This window comes from Mustela erminea, chromosome 9 (assembly GCF_009829155.1).
Source record: "Mustela erminea isolate mMusErm1 chromosome 9, mMusErm1.Pri, whole genome shotgun sequence".
Taxonomy (NCBI): Eukaryota; Metazoa; Chordata; class Mammalia; order Carnivora; family Mustelidae; genus Mustela; species Mustela erminea.
In genome coordinates, this window is record NC_045622.1 from 72,872,938 (window position 1) to 72,893,435 (window position 20,498).

General features: G+C 46.5%; 1 long non-coding RNA gene across 1 annotated transcript; it reads left to right on the forward strand.

Moving 5' to 3' along the window:
- The first annotated feature begins 1,877 nt into the window (after positions 1–1,877).
- On the forward strand, positions 1,878–12,567 carry LOC116599275. The gene is made up of 4 exons (XR_004289304.1): positions 1,878–2,123; positions 3,414–3,474; positions 9,226–9,356; positions 10,724–12,567. It is a non-coding gene; the product is annotated as an uncharacterized LOC116599275 (long non-coding RNA).
- Positions 12,568–20,498: the final 7,931 nt, after the last annotated feature.

Consider the following 20,498-nt stretch of genomic DNA (forward strand, 5'->3'; position numbering starts at 1 on the left):
GCAAGCAACACAACAACAACACAACATGTCTTCCAACCACAGTGCATAAGTGCTGGCTGGTGTTTCTAAGCACAAGAAGTCTGTGATGTGCCTTATGGAGAAAATTCTTGTGTTCCATAAGCTTTGCTCAGGCCTGGGCTACAGTGCTGTTGGCTATGAGTTCAGGAGTTAGTTGGTCGGCATACATTATATTGAGTAAGGTGTCTTTAAATAGAAACATGTAAAACGAGGCAGGTATTGATTGGTGGACCAAACTGCTTGGATGAGAGGCTCACAGTAGTCTAACCTTGTCCTTCCCCCAGGAACAGGGGTTCAGTATTTGCTAATGCAGCGTTTGTGGTGACTTTATGAAATGTAATTTCCCAGAGAAGTACAACCTATGTGCACTGTTACTAGCAGAGTGTGAGAAAGCATGTGTTACTCCACATCTGGCAGCATTAGATTTGATCACTTAAAAAAATATTTTCTGGGGCACCTGGGTGGCTCCGTTGGTAAAGCAGCTGCCTTCGGCCCAGGTCGTGATCTGGAGTCCTGGGATCGAGTCCCGCATCAGGGTCCCTGCTGCATGGGGAGTGCCTGCTTCTCCCTCTGCCTCTGCCCACCCCACCCCCACTCCACCATCTTGTGCTCACTCTCTCTCTACAAAGAAAGTCTAAAAAAAAAAAGAAAAAATAGAAAAATATTTTCTAATTTGATGGATGAAAGAGTACCTAATTCTAATTTGGTTTGTTTGTTTGTTTGTTTTTGTTTTTACTCCTGGTGAGGCTGAAGTTTTCTCCTTACTTGTTGACGTCTCTTGGTCATGGTCACATTTCAGTACAAATCTCCTCGTGTCCTTTGTGAGAGGAAGGAAAGATGGAGGTGCCTCCTGGTCATCCTGATGGCAGGAAGCCAGCACCAGGCCTGTACATGGCAAATCATTTTATCACAAGATTTTCTTCAGGTCAAGGGAAACCACCATTGTCCCAGTCCCTGGCACTCACACACGTCCCTGGGTAACCACCAACTCTTTGTGACACCCGTGTTTCTGCTTCTGGTGGTTGAGCCGAGCCTTCCAGTCAGACTGCCTTGATTCGTCAGGAAATATCACCAACCCACTGGTTGGATGACCGTGGGCTGATTTCTTAACCTGCGCGCTGCTGCCTCCTCCTCTGTAATGACAGAGATCATAATAATTAACCCTGTAGATCTCATGTGTGGATAAAAGCAGTTCAGACAGGAAAATCACTTAGAATAAAGCCCAGTGCTCTGTAATGACGCCATAGATGTTGGCTGCTGTTGCGAAGTATCAGGAACCATGTAGAGTACATAATCCTCATCCCAGGGAAACTTACTGAGGAGACAAGATGTGGACCCACAAAATAATTAAAACTCTTTACCTGTGGGTAGGCGTGGCTTTGGAGAAAGAGCACTGAACGAGCAGTTTGGTGTTAAAATCTCAGGCCTAAAATGGGGTCACTTAGGCCAAGTCACAAACCCACGACTTAATACCTAACCTAATCATAGTTAACAATCTCCCCCCTGGAACGTAGTTTTAGCTGGTCAGTCAGGAATTTTCTGATGAGCCTCAATGAGGTAATCTGTCCCAATGGGCCCTCTTCATCCTCCAAAAGAAGATGAGGTCATCCTCCTAATAAGAATCCCAAGGGAAGCTGAACTTGCCTGAAAAGATCCTTGCTTTTCTTTTGTAACTCCTTGCTCTACCCTTATTCCTATTAAAAAAAAAAAAAAAAAAGTCTCCCTTTGTATTCAGCTCTTCTGGAGCTCCCTCTTTCTTGCTAGATGGGAAGATGCTACCTGCTTTGCAAATGGCTTAATAAAGCCAATTAAATCTTCAGATTTACCCAGTTGAATTTTTGTTCTTTCACACAGGAATTTTAGCTTGGCTTTCCACTTGCTGATTTCTTGGGCTTAAATCTCCTCACCCCGGGGAAGCCCGGTGCCTTCACCTGCTGAAAATACAGGCAAAGGCCTGCAGTCTCTGGGCGACCTTACCCCTGCCATGTGAGTTCACAACACTCATGGGACAGGCTTTATGGATGTGGAAACTGCAGCTTCCAGAAGAGCTCAGGACTCCCAGCGCGGGGCTCCTCCTCCTGCATCACCAAGGTCCCTGGGATAAGGTGAGCGGGTGGTTTCCAGGGCCATCCAGCCCCTGCCAGGTTGAGGTGCGCGACCCCCTGAAAGGAAGCGGCGCGTGCGGGGCGCTGGAGATGTGCCTCATTCCCTCAGTAGGCACATCTTGGCGGTGGGTGAGATAACTCCATCCCAATGCTGCCGCCCGAGGCTTCACCTCCTCCGAGCATCAACCCTCCTTTAACGTCTGCAGCGCAGGTGACTTTCAGCCCTCTGTCCTTGCCGCACAGGCTTGCGTTCTGCCTGGAGGCTCTTGCCTGCCTTTGTGAATAGCGCCTTCTCCCTTGCTCTGTGCTCCTTTTCGCCAGCATTTTTCTTCTCCTGAGGGCGCCGCGGGAAGGGAGGCTTCCTGGGGACTTGGGCTTTGTACTGAGCAATCGGGCCACCCGACGGCTGACGTGGGGTCCTCTGCGTGCCTCTCCCCTTGAAGAATGAAGTTCCTTCCTTTCCTCCCCTCTGATCCCTGCAAGCCAAACTCGTGTGTGGAGGTGGGCGGGGGGGCGGTAACAGGTCCTCCTGTCTTGATCTGCGCTTTTGGGCAAGGTCCGGTGTTAGTTTGCTGTTGGCACTTGCGGACAAAACGCCCTGAAGACCTTTCTGGCTCGGTTGTAAATGATAAATAAACGGGGCATTCAAGTCTAGAATCTGCTTTCCCTCCAAGTCCTAGCTGTTCCTTTGTTGGGAGGCCGCCAGTCCTCAGCCTGCAGAACTGGAAGTGAACTTCTTGGAGCTCATGTTGCTGCCATTCCAAGCAGTACCTCGATGAGAGAGACCGCCTTAGCTCTGTGGCTGTCACCTTGGCCCACACAGGGCTTTGGCTTGTCAGGGGAGGAAGGATGATTAGGGACCAGCAATCGTTCTTTTGCTCACTGGTTAATGCTCTTGCCCCCGGCTGGTGTCACCCTCCTCTACCTGCCTATTTCCAGGCAAATTTCGTGCAGAAATGGAGTTTGTGAGTGGGTGGGTGGTGTGGGGTCCCTGAACCCTTCTGAAAAATATACAGCCACTTTGAAGGCCACAGTCATATCCACCTAGTCCTTGTTGGTTCAGTCCCTTCTTTGCAAATCAGCTGCCCATGGTGGAGTGTTTGAGTAACTGTAATCCTGAATAATCCTGAGCCAACCCCAGCTTTCTCTTCCACCATCAGTGGAAAATTGTCTTCTCTCTCCTTTTTAACTTGGTTCCTCTTAATGTCCCTTTGGAAAATGCTTTGCTCTTTGATTAAAATACCTTTTACGTATTATTCACTTAACTAAAACGTGCCACTCATTGTCTAGGTGCTGGGGATGCAGCCGTGAACAAGACCAGCTCCCTGCCTTCATGGTGCTGAGGATCGAGGTAGTGGAGTGTGTGTGTGTGTGTGTGTGTGTACGCTTGTGCAGAAATAAACACATCCATGAAAATAAATACAAATCAGAATGCAGTAATGTCATGCAGCTGGTGAATTTCTATTCATCTTTCAGGGTCCAGACCAGGGGCCACCTGATCCAGGAGCCCTGGCCCGCACTGCTGCTTTAATCCTTCATTCTTGTCTTCTTCTTATGTTCTGTGTTCTGGACGCTAGCTCTTGACACGCAACATTGTAATGTATTTCCCTGCAAGCTTGTTTCTCACCTGACTATGGGCTTCTTGAGGTCAGAGACTAAGTCCTATCTTTATTTTCCCCTAGCATTCTGGAGAGGGCATGGCACAGGAGGAGTTTAATACATGTTTGTTGAATGAATGCATGAGTGAATGAATGAATAAAGACAGAATTCCTCTGTCTGGGTAAGCAGCTGGGACAGCTTATTCTCTTAGTGGGGATAAACAAATCTGATGCCATCTATCAGATGGCTTCTGACTCACAAACATACTAGAAAAGCACAGGGTGATGAATGTCATTTGCCCAGCCAGACCCTGTTACGAAAGGCCGGGGAACCCACGTTGTAACAGACTCAAAACCCAAATGAGGGCAAACAGCCCTCCTGCTTGGAACCTAAACCTAACCCAAGTATCTGCCATCTCTTGGAATTTCCAACTGAACTAAATTTGTTCCCTCTTGCCCAAGCCAAATATTACTTGGTAAACTAGATTCAATGGGAATCAAACCTTCATTTCATTCTAGAACAAAAGAAGGAGTTTGAAAGTGGTTTCAACCCTGAAAGTGGTTAAGACTCCATTTCATTAGCATCCTGCTCTCCGAGTCTGGTTGTCTTATGGGTTAAACGATGCCTCATTTGACAAATTCCTATAGCCACAGAGGTGGGGAGGACTGTACCTTCATTTTCAGAGGACACATCTCAAACCAACACCCCCTGCCCTGGCACTAGGTTTCCTGTCAGCAGCTGACGGTGGCTAACACCTTGTCATGTCATACTCCCACATCCACACTGGGTTTCCTCGCTTGTACCACACATTCAGAGCCACCTCTCATTCTGTCCCCACATGGTCCCTTGAGCTGGGCAGACTCCCAGATATTATCCCCGTTTTGAAGATGACGAGGTGGGGCCCAAAAGAGGGTAGGTAAATGACTAGCCCAAGTACACACTCCCACTTGCCAGGGTGGTAGAGAGAGGACTCAAACTTTAGTGGGGGTGGCGGTGGTTCCAAGTTCATTTCTCTTCTCTCTGTGACTCAGCTTTGCCCTGGAGTGATGGGCAAGCTGGGCACTGTGAATATTTGCAGGACTGGGCTCTCCTAAGCGATTCATCTTCTCTAAGTGAAGTTGTACTCTGAGTTAAAGAAAAGTATTCAAGGTGAGGGGAGGCATTTTGTCCTGGGCTGTCGATTTTCTGCTTTTCCCTTCCATGGTCAGTGTAGGAAAACGCTTGGTTTTATAAAGAAACTGGTGCGGGGGGAGGGGGACGAGCGGTGGGAGACATGCTGGTCTGGAAAGTGCTGGAGCAGCAGAGGTGTGATTAACGCCTGTTACCCTGCAAATCCCCCTCAGGAAGGGGCCTGGGCATCGAGGCTCCCCCCCCAGCCCCCCACAGTTGTTGCTGATGTTCCCCAGGAGGTCCCGCTGGACCCAGGGCAATGGAAAATTCATCTGTTTACTCTGGCAGGAGGTGGAACACGCCTCCAGTGGGTTGTCTTTGGAAAAAGCAAAGGACCAAGGGAGCCTCAGCTGGGGGCATCATTAGCCCCTGTGTGGAAGTTTTACCCACAAGGGAGGAGGTGGGTGAGTCATGGGAGCCCCAGGCTGGCAGGAGCTGAATCCCCTGGAAGTCCTCGAGGTGTGCAAGGAGTGGCAATCCTGGGGTTGGGGGTGGGGTCAGAGAGCTGTGAGGCTTTCCTCCCCTGGAAGCCTGCAGGTGCCTGGAAGTGACAGAAAGTCACAGTGTAACCGTAACCGGACTGGAAAAGCCCTCAGCATGTCCTCTCCAGGTGTCCTCAAGTGTCCCCTGGTGGTCTGAGAGCTGATCTGAGGAGTCGCATGGAGAAATACTGAGTTTGCTACGGAGTAGTCATGCATTTTTAACGGATCTCTTCTATTTATGACAAGTCACATACTTCTTCACTTGATGGACATGATTCCAAGTCTTTAAAAAAAAAAGAAACTGACATTAAAAAGTGGATCGATTGAAAGAAAGATATTAAGAGCAGTAAGTAGCATACTACAAGCGTTAAGAGAATGAGCTCCGAAGCCGTATTGCCCAAGTGGCATTCCCAGCCCCACCTTTAGGAGCCGAGATGAGACAGGCAAACACTTTGCTATGCTCTGTGTCCTTATCTGTAAAACAGCAGCCACCTCAGAAGGGTATCTAGACCGTTAAATGAGTGAATACATATAAAGCTCTTACAGCATTTCCCAGCGCGTACTAAGCATGGTCTAAGTCACCGTTCATAAACGTGAGTGGATTGGAGGTGTATGGGACAGAAATGACAAGGAGGGTTGCAGGACAACTGAAGTTTGTGAGCAATTTTGGTGGCTGTAGCCCTTCCTATGACAGACGGGGCACCGGGTGGCCCAGAGAGCAGAAGGGATGTGTCCAAAGTTATAAATGGACCTGGCATGTTGGAGCCAGGACAGAATCCACGGTCTTCTCCCGGCTGCAGGGCAGCCGCTTCTCTGGATAAAGGCTGTTTGCCCCGAGGACCGCTCCACAAAGTGGTCAGCACGGTTTTGAGAGAGGTAACACAGGCATTTCCTCAGAGGAACCCCCCACCCTGAACCCTTGGATGGATGCAGTCCCTTGTAGCTCCCTGGGTGCTGGTAGACTGACTACAGCTTGGCCTAAGCTCCCCTCAGGCCAGGGCCAGGCCTGCCTAGTTCACTGTGGGGCCTCGGGGCCCAGCATGGAGTGTGGCCCAGAACACATGCTTGGTGACTGCCTGCCTGACCACCAGACTGAGTGAACGAGCAAACCAAGGATCTCCCATCATCCCCGACAGGAGTGTGATCCATGGCCCTCTTGACTTGTGCGTGTGTGAGTGTCTGTAGGGGAGGCTGTTGAGGGAGGCATCCGGAGGGGATCCTGGCCCAGTACTGGGTGTGTCAGACATGAAGCCATGCCCTGCCTGTGCCAAATGTGTTTTCTGGGCCCTTCGCGATCTCAAGGGTCACTATTTCCTAGAGAGCCGAGGAACAATGAAATGTTTTATTTGAAGGAGGGAATGGAGATGAGATGGCTCTGGGGCCCAGAACCCGGGGAAGTCAGGGAGGATGGTGTTTGAAAGCCATTTAGCCATGAGGGCCCGAGCCTATAGGCAGGCTCAGGGTTGAATGCTGATAATCGGCTTGCAGGCACAGCTGACAAGGGTACATTGCTCAACAGTTTACCTGAAGCACTGGGTTCTCACCACCACAGGAGGTTAGCAGAGCAGTTATTATAATTGTCATTTAAAGACAAAGACCAGAGAGGTTAGGTAACTTGTGCAAGATCACACAGCTACTAAATGGCAAAGCTGGACTGGACCCGACACCTCTGATCCCATGTCTGGTACAGTCTATCAGAGCAGGCTAATCTTCTGGTAGTGTTCATCTAGCCGGTAGTGTTCATCTGGGCCACCAACCCTGGGCATGTCCTGATTCTCAGCACATGGTGGCCATCCCCACCGTCAGGATTGTTTGTTGATGAGCCAGGGACCAAAATGAGTAATGGGGATGAGAGATGACAAAAGATCTGGTATGGGGGCTGGTAGTATTATGAGGGGTATCAGATGGGGCTGGAGGGTATAGGAGGACTAAAAGGCTTGAAGGAATTCTCTGAAGGCAGGTACCCTTTTTAATGACTATGCAGTTAGCCAGGCCAGACCTCAGCTTGGGCCTCCCCTTACTTTCCATTTATCAGAAAGTTTCTTAGTAGTTTCTTAAATGCTTAGAGTAAATCCAGAGTCCTCACAATTGTCTTTAAGTGCCATAGGACGTGGCTGCCCATTATCTTCTCTTCTCTCAGTCTATAACCCTTCCAGTTCTTATTATATTAACCTTCTTGGCCATTTCTAAAACATTCCAGTATTAGGCCTCAGGGCCTTTGCACTTGCTGTTCCCTCTGCCCCAGAGGCCTTTCTCCTGGATGTTATGCAATCCACCTCAAATGTTACCTCCTCAAAGAGGCCCTTTCTTTCCCCTTATCCCATTGTCCTGCTTTATTTTTCTTTGTAACATTGATCACGCTCTAGAATTTTATCACATATATTTGCATCTGTTTGCCAAAAATTAAGCCTCACAGGGCCAGGGACTTTTGCCTGTTTGTTCATTGCTGTCTGCTCAGCATCTTGTACAATGACTGACATACACTAGGTGCAAGTTCAACTTATTTCTTGAAGGAATTAATACATTTTGAAGCTCTGGCCTCTCCATGGCTTCAGGTGCGCCACGTTCCAGGAACACTGATCTGGGCCTAGCTCGCCGGTACCTACGAGGCAGTAGGACTTGTACCTTATGAGGTTCACTGGTCCCCTGGAGAGAGGAGACATGTTTGGCAAGTGGCAGCCTCAGCCCCAGAAACCTCCGCCGGGACCATCATGTCTCAGTCTGGGAAGCAGCAGTGGGGGCAGGGGCGGAAGCTCCCTGAGGCTGGATGTGGACCCATCAGCCAGAGCAGGCACAGGAGGGCAGGGCTGGGGAAGATCAGGACTGAGAGAGGCTGGGGTCAAGATCAGGACAGCAGGGGTTGGAGAGCAGGTCTTGTGTGTAGGTCAGGAGAAGCAGTTGTGAGGAGACAATGGACAGGGCAGCACAGTAGCTGTGTCTGGAAGGATCATGGGGAGCTTGCTCATGCGTCTCCTAGTACCCATTGATTCCTTAGGGCTTCCCAGCTGGCCTGGCTGGGCCCGGAAGATCCATTGCTTTTTTTTTTCGCAGAATAAGAACAACACAACAATATTGAAATATGTAAAGAACCTTGATATCTATGATATCTATCTTGTAACAACTATGAATGTAGTTCAGTCATTCGTATGGTCAACAAGCACTATTAATCCCTTACTAAGAGCCACACATTGCCCCTGTTGCCTTGGTCATGTACAAATCTCTACATTGATGGGGGTAACAGTTCTTCAACTAAACCCTTATTTGCTAAAAGACATCAAATGCTTTATCCTCAGTGCTAAGAAGAGTACTTGTCACATAGATGCCCAATTAATATGTTTTAATTGCTGGACTTCTATGTAGGTGAATCAATTTCTCCATTTAATAAATGAGGAAATAGCCCAGGAAAATCAGATATGGGACTCTCATCCCAGGATGGTCTCACTCTGGAGGCCAGAGGACTCTAAAGTGGCCTAAAGCAGAGGTTCTAAGACTTCGGGGTTTCACCAGACTGGTACATTTCTGAACTAAAAATGTCAAAACCCATTGGCGGGAAGAGGTCCAAAATTGCCAGATTTTCATTTTTCCAAGTAAGAAGAAAGAGAAAGAGGTTACTGGTCATCTTTATTTCACAAAAGGACATTTTAAAAATATTCCACTTGGGTAAGGGATGATTCCAGAATTTTGAAAAAAATTGTAAAAGCCATCACATGGTGTCGGTTGTTCTCATTTCACTGAGGTTTGTTGAAAACGTCTCTGGTTAGCCTTGAAGGGACAGGGTGGGGCTCCCTTGGGCAGCTGGGAGGCTCTGGTCTGGAGGTTCCTGCCACTTACGGCCCTCTTTCTCTCTCCAGGTCTTCTCTCTCCTCCTTTCTCACCTCTGACATACAGACACCTGGAAACACACTGCAAAGCTCCAAAGAGAAATGTAGCGTGTATTGGAAATGGCTCTTGGATGGATAAGAAGAGGCAATCTCTCCTCCAAGTACTGAATCCCTAACTCCGCCAGGGGAGAAGCGTGGGGGAGGGAGCATCTTTCCCACTTTCCTCCCCACTGACCTTCTTTATTATACTCTCAGTATTTGCTTATGATTCCTATTAATCACATGTAATAACCCTCCCAATTATTAAATTATAGAGACATGCATTCCCTCAGCCAAACAGAATAATTATTTACTAAAATGAATTAACATATAGAAAAGCCTCAGTTCTATGGAGGCTGAAACTTAGCATAATGAATTTATCAGGCTTAAAAGAAGCCCAGACAGGCTTCTTTTTGGTGAAATAAATACACTGATTACAGCAAAGCTCATTCGTGCTGGCACTGTGCCATTTGCTATTTCTTTAATAAACACAGCTTGAGTTGTTTATCTGTTTTCAATATAATTTATTGAGGCTCCCCTTCTCAATTAACAGCCATAGTAGGGGTAAGGGTGGGGGGCGGGGAGAACATGTTCTCACCCGCCTCCTCCTGCAGGTCTGGTCCCCCAGGTTCCCCATTTGGGGCCTCCTCTGTGATTTGATGGGCCTGCCAGTCAGGAAGCCTGGTGCATGGATCTGCTCTGCGTTGACAATACACTTGTCACTTGGAAAGGCGTCTCCAGGACATCAGACTTAGCAGGGAGGGGAGCCAGTCAGGGGGAAACAATTATGCAAATATAAATTCTCCAGAGCCCCTGCCATGACCTGGCAAGAGGATAAAGGTCTGCTTGCCATCCTCCTCCCTGGAGGCAGTAGCCTTCTTGCCGCATGTCTTCTGGAGGGATTCCTATGTTATTTACGCATCTTCAAGATGGCCTCGTGGACACATGGTTTGGAAATAGGATCTATGCGTAATTCGGCCTGAAAACCCCTCTTTATTCATGGGTCCTACTAAGCCACTCAGTCTTCTAAATCTATTTTTTAATTCTGATTTGGGGACTGGGTCAAATGTTTACTGAGGGACATTTAGCTCATTCATCTACGCATTCGTTCACCCATTCAACGAGCATGTATTCTACAGGGCAGCACCTGGAGCTCTTGGGGCTTATGGTTCACCTTGTTCACTCCGTTAAAAATGTGCATCGAACATCTATGTCTCAGGTGCCAGCATATGGAGGTGAAAAAGGCGGGCGAGGTTCCCGCTGTCATGGACCTTTGCGGGGTTTGGATGAAGGGGGATGGCAGCCGTGACTCTGGGAAGTCACAGCTCTGTATAAATCCCCACTCCTGAGTGTGGGCTGGACCCAGTGAGTCACTTCTAAGACAGGGAATATAGCCACAGTGATGGAGGGGGGTTACTTCTGATTCTGTTACAAAGACCGCGACTTTGGTCTTGTTGGCTCTTTCTCTCTCTCCCCCTCCCTCCCTCAGCTGAAGCAAGCAGCCGGGCTGTGAGACGCTCTATGGAGACACCTACCTGGCAGGGAACCAAGGGTGGCCTCTGACTGACGGCTCCTGAGAAACTGGAGCCTCAGTCCCCCGCCGGGAGGAACTGGATGCTGCCAACGACTCTGTGAGTGAGCCGGTTTGCCGACCCGCCAAGCTTGACCTTGAGGGGCACCTGGCCTGCCCGACACCGTGACTGCAGCCTGTGAATCTCAAAGCCGGAGGCTCCAGCTGGCCCCCCCTGGATTCCTGACCTGCAGAAACTGTGAGATAGTAAACGTTGTTTGCAAGCCTCTGAACTCTGGGACAATTTGATATGTAGTAGAGGGAGGGGATGATAAACTGTTAATATAGTAGAATAGAATAGAATAGAATAGAATAGAATAGAATAGAATAGAAAAGAATAGATATAAGTGCGGAAAGAATATATCGACTGGTGACAAGGTGGTGCTGAGCATGAATAAAGGGCCCCATACTAAAGAGTGACAGGCTGGCGTGGTGACAGTTGGTGTCTCAGGGTGGGCCGGACTCTAAAATTCCTTGGATCCAGTGCTCTTGGTGAAGATTCAGCGTACTCTGCAGGTCTGTTCCAAGGGCATCCTGCCTTGGGTCAAATACCCCTGCTGACGGAAACGCCCATCTTCTCGATTACTCTATCCCATCTTTGGGTGTGAAAAATATTTGCTGCTGAGTGAAAATCAGCAGCCCTGTGGTTTTATCTCCCTGCTCCTGTTCCTTTCGTGGCCACATGCCCACTCTGGTGTTTTGAGCTCCTCTCCCAGACAACCGTCTAGCCCTTCCTTGCTTGCTCTCTATTCCCTGAGCAACCTCTCCTTTCCTTCTAGACTCTTGGCCTCATTTGTTTCAATGCCACTTCTAACCTTTGTGATTGGAGACTTTCGAACTCCCCTTCCTCTACTCCTTGGGTCTCTCTCCACAGTCTCTACTCTCGCTAGTGGTCTTGGTATTATTCCCATATTACAGAGGGGCTTTAAGTGACTTTGCCTGCATCCCTTAACTGGGACATAGCAGGGCTGGGATTTAAAAATGGGCCTGCCCAGCTCTGGAAACCCAAGCTCTGTTCAAGAAAACAAGGTATTCCAGTCCCTATGACTGAGGAACACGTTTCACAAAATTTAGTGGCATAAGACAACCGTCTTTTGGGCTCATGTATAAATGCAGAGAGGGCACAGCACGGAGGGCTTGCTTCCAATCCACGGTGTCTAAAGTTTCAGCTGGAGGACTCGAAGTCTGGAGACTGTGCTCTTTGGAAGGCTCACTTGCCCCACTCTGCCCATTGAGGCTGCCTTGAAGCTGGGGGCCTCAGTTCCTCTCCATGTGGACAGGGTCTATTTCTGGGCTCTTCCTTTGTAAGAGCTCTGAATTCTCTGATCCTCTCCTCTCTCTTGCTCTCATTCTCTACTTGGACGAACTTGGGCTTCCTTCCAATATGGCGGCCCCCACATTTGCGGGTCCAGAAAGAAGAGAGAGAACCAAGCAGACACCATACCTGCTTTTATGAGTTCTCTTCCAAAGGGAGCAGTATCACATCTGCTGGGTTGTACTTGTCAAGGCCGTCACAGGGGACTGTGTGAACCCCTGCCAAAGGAAAATCGGCTCCCCATTTGGATGGAGGAGTATCAAGGTTTGGAAAGGAAATGTATGACCAGACACACTGCCCTGGCTGGCTACTTTTGGACAATGCAACCAGCCACATAATGGACCCTGAAGGAATGCATCCAGGAGATGGGGGGCTCACCAGGGAGACTTTGTCCCAATCTTTCTAATGCTTGGACCCAACAAATGGAGACACACATCATGTTTGTTGAATTGGGTGAATAAATAAAAAAATCCAAGTCAAGCTGTTTTGAGGGTTTATTCTTCCAATTTTCCTTTTACTGTTTTCTCTTTAACTTCTGCAGCCAAAATGTTTTATTTCATTGTTTTGCCTCAAGGTTTGTTTCTTCTGTCAGAGGTTCTAGGGTGCCATTGCATCACGGGCATCTGCTTCATACCTTGCGGGGATTTCTGGGGGAAAGTTCTTGAAAGCCTTGGACACATGTCATGGAACTTTCGGCAGAGCCTTCAACTCTTAGGACAACATCGCCTTTCTGCCTTGCCCAGCCATGCTCAAAGCCTGGGGATTTTTTTTTCCCCCTTGAGCTTTCCACAGACTGTACAAGGAGATGACAGGGAACCTGAGACCCAAGTCTTGAGGCTTGTCTTGGGACATCTGAGGGCCGGTGGTATATATGGCCTTATGTTTCTCCCGTTGCTGCCCCCGAGACTACAGTAGTGGCTCTGAGTGATGGATGTCACAGCTATTTTTCTCCCAGGCAAGAATGGGTGTGTGTTTTCATGGGAAGAGGGCAGGAAAAGGCCTGCTCGTTCCTCAACAGAGCACAGGGCACAGGTTGGCGAGGACCAGAGGGGAGAAGGAGGTTGTCCTTGGTGACACTGAGTTTGTACAGGCAGGTGGCAGCTGCGGGCTGGGGAAAAAGAGAACAGATGGGCTGGCAGCCCAGTGTTGCCACAGAACGGACACCTTCCCTGGGGGAGTAAACAGAAGGCAAAGGGCAGGCAGACAGGGTCCCCTGCTCCTCGTCCCCAAAGAGGAAAAAACCAGCAGGTATGGGCCAGAAAAGTAGTCCCAATATCCATCGGTGACCCCAGTTAACATCTGTGTGAGATGATTTCTTTCCCAGGGGCTATTGCCTGTTAACTGGGGAGGCCCAGCACTGGCCACCTTGGGGCGTCTGGCTGACAACTGGGGCAGAGACACCTATGTGTCTTCTGTGTTGCCAGAACCTCCAGGTGGCCTTTAATTCATCCAAGGGTCATGTCCAGAGAGCTCTACAGTTGAGGGTAGAATAAGGAAATCTATGGTTCTCTATAAAAAGTAAAAGTTCAAATTTTTTTGAAATCACAGAGTATGCTCACAATAAAAGAATTTTAAAAATACAGATGGTTTAAAGAAGAGAGCAAATACTCAAAACAAAAACAAAACAACAAAGCCTCAGTCATCCTTTCAGAAATACTTTTCTGTACATATACACACACAGGTGGAAAATGTGTTGAAGTAAATAAATATGATTTATACTTTACAAACTGGTAACTGGCTTCCTACACCTTCCTACACCCTAACCCCCACATCTCCATCCATCAGCGTTCTCTTTTGATTCCCACTTTGAAGAGTGATTATTCATTTTATGGGTGTACCATGATTTATTTTACTAACTCCCATCTCAGGGCATTTAGACAGTTTTCTTTTTTCTATTAGAATGAACAGCTTGATGGGCATTCCTACAACTAAATGTCTTCATACTTCTCTTATTATTTCTTTAGTATGTCTTCTGGAAAATATAATACCTTTAGTTGAAGCTCTTTAAAAACAGCTTTTGAAAAAGCTGAAAAAAAATGTCTCCTGAAAGTTTGCAATTTATATAACAGGGTTGGTGCTTGAGGGTGCTAATAATTCATCACTGACACTTAGTGTTTTCTGTGTGACAAACATTGCGAGGGTTTTTAAAAAAAGTTTTTAATTTTTTTTATAAACATATAATGTATTATTAGCCCCAGGGGTACAGGTCTGTGAATCGCCAGGTTTACACACTTCACAGCACTCACCATAGCACATATCCTCTCCAATGTCCATAACCCAACCACCCTCTCCCTACCCCCCTCCCCTCAGCAACCTTCAGTTGGTTTTGTGAGATTAAGAGTATCTTACGGTTTGTTTCCCTCCCGATCCCATCTTGTTTCATTTATTCTTTTCTTACCCCCCAACCCCCCACGTTGCATCTCCACTTTCTCATGTCAGGGAGATCATATGATAGTTGTCTTTCTCTGATTGACTTATTTTGCTAAGCATAATACCCTCTAGTTCCATCCATGTTGTCGCAAATGGCAGGATTTAATTTCTTTTGATGGCTGCATAGTATTCCATTGTGTATATATACCACATCTTCTTTATTCATTCATCTGTTGATGGATATCTAGGTTCTTTCCATAGTTTGGCTATTGTGGACACTGCTGCTATAAACATCCAGGTACATGTGCTCCTTTGGATCACTTCGTTTGTATCTTTAGAGTAAATACCCAGTAGTGCAATTGCTGGGTCATAGGGTAGCTCTATTTTCAACTTTTTGAGGAACCTCCCTGCTGTTTTCCAGAGTGGTTGCACCAGCTTGCATTCCCACCAACAGTGTAGCAGGGTTCCCTTTTCTCCGAATCCTCACCAGCATCTGTCATTTCCTGACTTGTTTATTTTAGCCATTCTGCCTAGTGTGAGGTGATACCTCATTGTGGTTTTGATTTGTATTTCCCTGATGCCGAGTGATGTGGAGGATTTTTTTTTCATGTGTCTGTTGGCCATCTGGATGTCTTCTTTGCGGAAATGTCTGTTCATGTCCTCTGCCCATTTCTTGATTGGATTATTTGTTTTTTGGGTGTTGAGTTTGATAAGTTCTTTATAAATTTTGGATACTAGCCCTTAATCTGATATGTTGTTTGCAAATATCTTCTCCCATTCTGTCAGTTGCCTTTTGGTTTTGTTAACTGTTTCATTTGCTGTGCAAAAGCTTTTGATCTTGATGAAATCCCAATAGTTCATTTTTGTCTTTGCTTCCCTTGTCTTTGGCAATGTTCCTAGGAAGAAGTTGCTGTGGCTGAGGTCGAAGAGGTTGCTGCCTGTGTTCTCCTCAAGGATTTTGATGGATTCCTTTCTCACATTGAGGTCCTTCATCCATTTTGAGTCTATTTTTGTGTGTGGTATAAGGAAATGGTCCAATTTCATTTTTCTGCACGTGGCTGTCCAATTTTCCCAACACCATTTGTTGAAGAGGCTGTCTTTTTTCATTGGACATTCTTTAGTTGACCATGGAGTTGAGGATCTATTTCTGGGTTCTCTTTTCTGTTCCATTGATCTATGTGTCTGTTTTTTTGCCAGTACCATGCTGTCTTGATGATGACAGCTTTGTGTGAGGGTTTTATAGACATAATCTCAGTTTCCCCACTGCCTTCATGAGACAGTGTTGTTATCCCCACTTTACAGATGGGAGAACTGAGGCTCCACGGGACTAGGTAACTTGCTCAAGGTGATGCAGCAGGAAACAGCAGAGCTGGGATTCCAGCCCAACTCAAACTGACTCCAACTCCCTGCTCTACCTCTCATGCTGCCTTGCCTCTCATTTGCACATTCACAAAAACTGCCTACTTTTTTTTTTTCTTACTACTAAGCTAAGTGTTCCTGCTCCCCTTATGGCTGCTGCTTTCATGGGCCGAAGAAGCTCTGATTCTCTCAGACCTGTTTTTGATTAATTAGATTTTTGTTGCCAAGGAATTAATTTGCTTCCCCTGCCCCTCCCTTTTTGCTCAAAAAGCACATGAGAAAATGATTTCAGCAGCAGGGATAATTACAGAAGATGTGGTGTTAACTCGGATGGAATGCAAATATTTTCGATTTTTTAAATTATTTCCCAGGACCGCCAGAGTGGAAGGAAGAGGGTGAAATAAACCCCAGCAGACATTAGGAGAGAGCAGGCACCAAGAACCGGCCCCTCTGACTGTCTCCAGGAGAAGCCAACTCTGGGTTTGAGTCTGGGTGGTAGTGGAGGGCGGCAGCCCATGGGAATCACTGCGGACGCTCACCGGTCAAAAAGGCACAGGTGAAGGCGAGGTCCTTGCTTTTCCTGGCACTTTTCTTGCCTGGTTGTCATAGTTTCTCTCTGATATGTATATGAATACTTCAGCCCCTCACAGGTTCAAGGGCTTAAACTCGGCAGGCTAAAGGAGATGCTTGCCAAGAGACAGGGAAGAGAGTGGCTCGGGAAGGGAGGGGTGCAGGGTGGGGTGCAGGGTGGGTGTCACTGATCCCAGAGGTCCAGGTGGGCATGGGTAGGACCCCGCCCTTCGACCCCCTCCCCTGGACTTGTCTTACACTTTCTGCATTTACTCCTTCATTTTGCTTGAACACTTCTTAGTAGCTTTATACAGAAGGATCCAAGAGGATAAATTGTCTTTATTTTTTTTCTAGCCTCAACATTCCATTGTTCTGCTCTCTCATAGTTATAGTTTGGGTATATAATTCTGGGCTGAGAGCTACAATCTTGAAGGTATTTCTTGTCCCACACTGCTACTCAAAGTGTGGCCACGGACCGGTGTCAGTCTGCAAACTGTTTGCCATTCGCCTGTGATGAGCTAAATACAGAAATTTAACCATGGCATTTCATGTCTTTTGAAGCTGATGATCAGTTTTATTTTTTAATATTTTTTCAAGACTGTATTTATTTGAGAGAGAGAGAGAGAGCACGCAGGAGCAGAGGGGAGAGTCAGAGCAAGAGGGAGAAGCAGGCTCCTCGCTGAGCAGGGAACCGAATGCGGGGCTCCATCCCAGGACCCTGGGATCGTGACCTGAGTCAAAGGCAGACACCTAATTGAGCCACCCAGGCATCTCTGATGATAACGTTTTAATTTGGCTTTTAATTTGTAATTTTTTGAGTAGGAGTTATTTCTACTCTGTTTTACGAAAGTTGCAATCAGTGACAGATAGAAAACAGTAAAATCTCCACCTAATACTTTGAGAAGCACTGTTTTAGCTTACTGTATTGTTCTTGAGAAGTCCTTTGTCAGTCTGATCTCAGTCTTGTCTTGTCTTTTCTTTTTTCTTTAATATTTATGAGAGAGAGAGAGAGAAAGCAAGAACAAGCAGGGGGAGCAGCAGGCAGTGAGGGGAACTCCCTCCCTGCCGAGCAAGGAGCCCAATGCAGGATGCAATCCCAAGACCCTGGGATCACGACCTGAGCGGAAGGCAGACGCTCAATGGACTGAGCCACCAAGGTGTCCTTGGTATTTTCTAAGCAGTGAGTTTTTCTCTCTGAAGCTTTTAGGGTTTCCTCCTTATCTCTAAGGTTCAGAATTTCACTATGAGAAGTCTTAGTGACGGCCCTTTTTTCACTTATTGCGCCGGGCCTGCTATGGGTCCTTTAACCTGGAGATTCATTCATTCATTCATTCATTCAGATTAATTTTTCCCCCTCCTTTTACTCTGTTCTCTTTTTCTGGAGTTTTTTTTAGGATATTGGTCCCCCTGCTTCGTATGTTGAATTTTTTATTTGTCCCCCTATTTTCAGTCTGTTCTTTTTTTTTACTTCTTATAAGAACCTTCAACTTTATTTTCCAATGCTTTCATTTATTTATTTAGGCTATAATTTATCATTTATGTATACTATAGATTTTATTTTTAAGCAATCTCTACCTCCAACATGGGAATCAACCCTCCAACCCCGAGATCAAGAGTCACACACTCTACTGACTGGCCAGCACTTCTATACTATCATTGTTTTAATTTCAAAAACTCACTCTTACCTTTCGGTTGCCTCTTTTTCATAATATTCTCTTCTTGGTTGTTTTGCTTTTTTGGGGGGGGGTATATAATAATCACTTATTTTGAGGATACTGACCAGATTTTTTTTTTTTTTTGCTACGTCTTTGTTTCCTGCATGAAATCTGTTTCCTTCAGTTTCCTTTTCTCTATTCATTGACCTCAGCCTCTCTTCACATTGTCAAAGATGTTGGCTGTCCATTCCTATCTAATTGTAAGACATTACAAAGCTGATGGACAGCTCTGTGTATGAGTATGGTTATAGGGGTTTGTCAATTCGCAGACCTCATGTGGGCAATTGGGTGGGAGGCTGGCACTGGGAAATTTTTTTCCTTGGGACTGTTTGGATTTCCCAGAGAAGAATTTCCTGATGTCTTCCTTGGGGGAAGACACATCCAGTGGGAAAGAAGGATGAGGGATTTCAGTGTTCAGATACAGTAGGTCTGTAGTTCTGCACTGCCCCTGCCCTCTCCATGGCAGCTTCACTTCTTATTTTTAAAAAAGATTTATTTATTTTTGTGAGAGAGAGAGAGAAAGAGAGCATGAGTGAGTGCAGGAGTGGGGAGTGGAGGGTCAGGGCTGGTGGTTGGGGAGAAAGGGGAAGCAGATTCCCCACTGAGCAGGGAGCCCATGTAGGCTCCATCCCAGGACCCTGGCATCATGACCTGAGTGGAAGGCAGAGGCTTAACCAACTGAGCCACCCAGGCGCCCCTCCAAGGCAGTTATAATCAAGTCTAGAGCTTCTCTAGGGTTCTGTGAGGCAAACTGGGGATCTTTGCCCTTAGCCTCCTCTGCAAATTAATTTGTGTCTTTCTCTGCTCTGCTCCATCATTCAATACTCTTTCAATAACTTCTCCCCTTTCAAAAATTTAATGAAATCTCTCGTCTGCTGAAGCCCCCTTTCCCATTCTCTTTGCCTGGGAGGGAAAGCAGATAAATGTTTATAATCAATGGATCATTTTTAACCAGAAGTCTACACTCTGTACTTTCAGAATGAACTTGTACAACGTTGAATATTTATTCATTTTTCATTAGATTTAACCCATTTTGGATTCCACTGTGTCGTGTGTCCCAGGTCTTCATCCAACTAATAGATAAAAAGGTTGCATAAGCTAGGATTTAGAAGAAAGACCAGTGGCATATTCCTAAAGACTCCACTGATGGGTTAGGCACTGTGTCTGTCTTGTTCATGCTACAGCCCATGCGTGAGAACTTAATTGTTATATAATGAACATTGGATGAATGTAACCATCACATCAAAGAAAAGAAATGAGGGTGATCCTGTGAGATTTGTTTCCAGGAAACCTCTCTAGGTGTAATGCTCACCACTTTCCTCTCACTCATGAAATGTTATTATTTAATTATCCCTTATAGGATTTTTGTAGGGAAGGATATTCAACTCATGGGTTATGCTTTTGGAATATGCCTCTTTACACCTTCTCAAAAGAACAACACTGCCTTTTCTGGCTTTTCTCCTGGTCTTACAGATCCCAGTATATTATAACCCTGGGACAGGACATGCCTCTCTACCCTGGGTTCATTGGTGTGGGCTTGGTGCCTCCAGCTCATTTAAAACAGCCGAAGACCTGTCTTACTAGCTCTCTTTACTTTGTGTTCAAGTGCCTTCCTAAGCATATAGTCTACGCTTTCTAGTGTGAAGATTTTTGTCCTTGATAGAGCTAAAGGAGGTAAGTAGATTTTGCTTTTTTTTTTTTTTTTTCCTCATCTGTGAATGTGCCCTGACACACTCAGCAGTCACCTCCTTATTCTTCCTGGTCTGAACACTGATTTTAAGAAAAGGGGAAGCTAAGAAGTCACTTGATCAGGTGCCGAAAATCTTACTACTGCATGATATTTATTTTGCTTTAATCAGTCTTTTACTGGTGCCAATGAAAATAGGTGTGTTTTCTTTGGCAGGAGAGCCTGCTCGTACTAGTTTTAGAATACCTCCAAGCCCACTACAAATGCAGTGGACCTGAGCGAGGCCCAGAAGCTGGGAGTATCCAGGTGAGGTTTCAGCAAGAGCCAGGACTCCTGGACAATGGCAAGGCGAGGTCAAGTTCAGGCCCTATGGCTCAGAAGGCCTCAGAACACTATGTCTGCTATGACCCTTGACCACCTGTTAGCCTCATCCCAAACAATACTCTCCTTGTTTATTACATCGATGGCCTGTTCTTTGTCCAGGTCTTTGCATGTGACCTCCTTCTCTGCAGACAAATGTGAGCTAGACAGCACCTTCCTTAGGAGGCCTTCTCTGACCACTCTAGCTAAACTGGGCTCTCCCCTCTCTCACTATTTGTTTTATTTATTATATCCATATAACTCATCAATACTAGGAATTTTCTCATTTGTTTATTTACTGACTTAGTATGTCTTCCT